We start from the raw sequence: 2,655 nt of genomic DNA, 5'->3' as shown, positions 1-2,655 counted from the left end.
CCCCAAAAAAAAAATAATCCCAAGGGCTACCCTTACCCAAAACCTCAAGCCATTTCATACTCCACAGCTGTAGATAGCTTGTCAACCTAGGGCAGCTGCAACAGGGTTTCAAGAGTTTCCTCGTGTTCTCATAACATAAGAATTTTACTGTAGGTCTAACACACGTGGTGCATGTGGCTTGAAAGACATGACCAATAAATCAATTAACAGGGAGCACTGTGGTTAGTAAACCAAAGATTTATTATGGTCTTTACAACAAATCAGCTGTGCAGGGCAGATGGTATAAGGCCAGAATTAAAAACGACCGAAGATTCAATTCTCAAGTCTTCCTCGCCATTCTCCAGTGGTCGTCAGCCAGCAGCCATTTGATGGGTAGAAGACTTGGTAGCCGGGATCTGTCCTTTACACCATTGCAACATTTGCTTCAGACGACCACGTTCAGCTCTTGGCACATCATGGACTGCAGACTTCAGTCACCAGAGAGGGCTTGGAGATCACAGCTGTAGGGTATGGATGGGCCAGTCTACTTAGATCTCTGCCTCATCTTTCGCCTTTTACGCTTCAGCCTACAGACAAGAGTTTCAATGAGTGAACAGCACTACATTACATGCCAAACTACTCAGCCATATCAGTTGAGATTGTTAAAGTCCCTACAGTTAACTTTGCACTGATCAAGTCTCCACCTGTACTCAATGAGAAAAAGTGTACACCCAGAATTGAACTCAATGAGCCTGAAATTGTGCTAAGCATGATTCTCAGTCAAACTCAAGTCCAACCAATCTTGCAGTGTATCAGTTGCTCTGTACACTCAAGGGAGCATCATGTTTGGCTAATGAGAACTTGTACCAGTCATATCCAATGTATGAATTAAGGCAATGAATGATTTTTACCTGCGCATACGCTTCTTCCTCCACTGTAAGAAATCAAAAATACAAACTTGTCAAGTGAAAAATCGACATTCAAAACAAGCAAAGTATTTTGTTAACATACTGCTGAGCATGATTTGAAGTGATTCAAAACATGCAGTGAAGTTAAACATGGCACTTGCTCTCATTTTGTGGACAAATGTTGACATTCGTTGTGAGCATTTCTCCTTCGCCAAAATAATCCACTTGACTGTAGCATATCAAGCCTATTAAACATGTGGGCGGGCAAGTGCCCCTGTCCAGTCATGTGAATGCCATAGATTTGGGCCTAATTAATTTACAGTTGAGTAACTACCTCCATAAAACGTGTTGAAATTGTTGCATGCCGCGTTAACATTTATGTTCAGTAACGTTATATATATAGCGCCATAGACGAGGCTAACCCTGAGACAAAGACTACCATACTAGTACACCAGTTACGTTATAAAATAAAGGAAGCTAGAGAAAGGTTCGTCTGGCGTTAGCTAGCCACTGACGAGTAGTGACAAAGAGCCAAACAAAAACCCGCCAATAAGTTGATATTCATCAATTTACCTTTGCTCTCATCTTGTGGAGATGTGTCTGCAATAAAAATATATAATAAAGTTGTTAGATGCAATGGATGCCAACAACTTATTCCAGATTAGTTTGGATTCGTTTCGGGATAGCGTACAATAAGACTTACCACTAAAGCGACACCAACTTGAAAGAGGATGTGACGAAGAAAGGGGAGGGGCTTTATAGTGCCAACGCAAAAATAACGTCATATTAACTTGCCCTTTGCTCAGCTCAGTGCTCACTGGGAGATGTAGGCAGAAACGGATGAACATAAACTAATATTTTATGTTGGAATTATGCACCTGTGCTCAGGTATGTTTAGTTTGTCTACAACCGTGTAAGTCTATGGGTTCCGTTTGTAATAGAAAGATTGGGCAGACTTAAGTCATAAGACTAACAAAATGGCCACACAAACTATCTGCATTGACCCTTCTATTTTATTTAGTAGTTTTGCACTGACTCCATGTACACTTTACTTTATGTACACTTAACTTTATGTAAATAGAGCCAAATATATTTATACATTTATTTTAGTTTAAATATTGATAAAAGTCACATTGTCCAAAAGATTTACATGGCTATCAAAACATTATGCCAGGGTAAGTCTACATGAAACAGCCCTTATTTGAAGGGTTTCTAAAATCCTGAGAAAATGTTAGTGGAAAAATGACTGGAACAATTTCCTTTTGACGCTAGATTTTATGGGTATTGTGACACTTCCACTATGGGGCTCTATTGTAAACAGTATTGTCACTGACCTATATCTTACTTTGTGTACTTATTTCTATTTCTCATGTTTTCTTTTCTTCTACTTGACTTTTTAATGTATTTTTCATAGTAATACTGATATTGATTACTGCATTGTTGGGAAAAAGCAAGCAAAAAAATAAATTTTACTGTACTTGTGCACAACTTTAAAAATGTGAAACTTTCCATCCATGTAACTTTCCTTTAAAATCTCATCAAGCAAATCAAACACAGATTTAAAAATTCTGTGAGCAAGTTATTTTTCACCACACTAAACATCTGCGGTCCTCTTTACAGATATATAATCAGAAAAACTCTGATCATAGTGAAACTGAAGATCCAGGGAACCCGTAGATTATATAGGATTTTCCTCTGTGCCCTATACAGTCCATGAGTTGTGCTCTGATGGTAGAATTGTGTTCCATTTTGTTTCATAGAGCAAAAG

The 2,655-nt window shown here is 38.5% G+C and overlaps 1 long non-coding RNA gene across 1 annotated transcript; it reads right to left on the bottom strand.

Moving 5' to 3' along the window:
* Positions 1 to 217: 217 nt before the first annotated feature.
* On the bottom strand, positions 218 to 1,670 carry LOC145862622 (uncharacterized). The gene is made up of 4 exons (XR_014382166.1): positions 1,591 to 1,670; positions 1,461 to 1,487; positions 891 to 913; positions 218 to 566 (listed from the first exon to the last, which is right to left on the bottom strand). It is a non-coding gene; the product is annotated as an uncharacterized LOC145862622 (long non-coding RNA).
* Positions 1,671 to 2,655: the final 985 nt, after the last annotated feature.

This window comes from Salmo salar, chromosome 22, assembly GCF_965601325.2.
Source record: "Salmo salar chromosome 22, fSalSal1, whole genome shotgun sequence".
NCBI classification, from domain to species: domain Eukaryota; kingdom Metazoa; phylum Chordata; class Actinopteri; order Salmoniformes; family Salmonidae; genus Salmo; species Salmo salar.
Note: the sequence above shows the minus strand (reverse complement) of the source record. Positions and strands in the feature narration are given on the sequence as shown.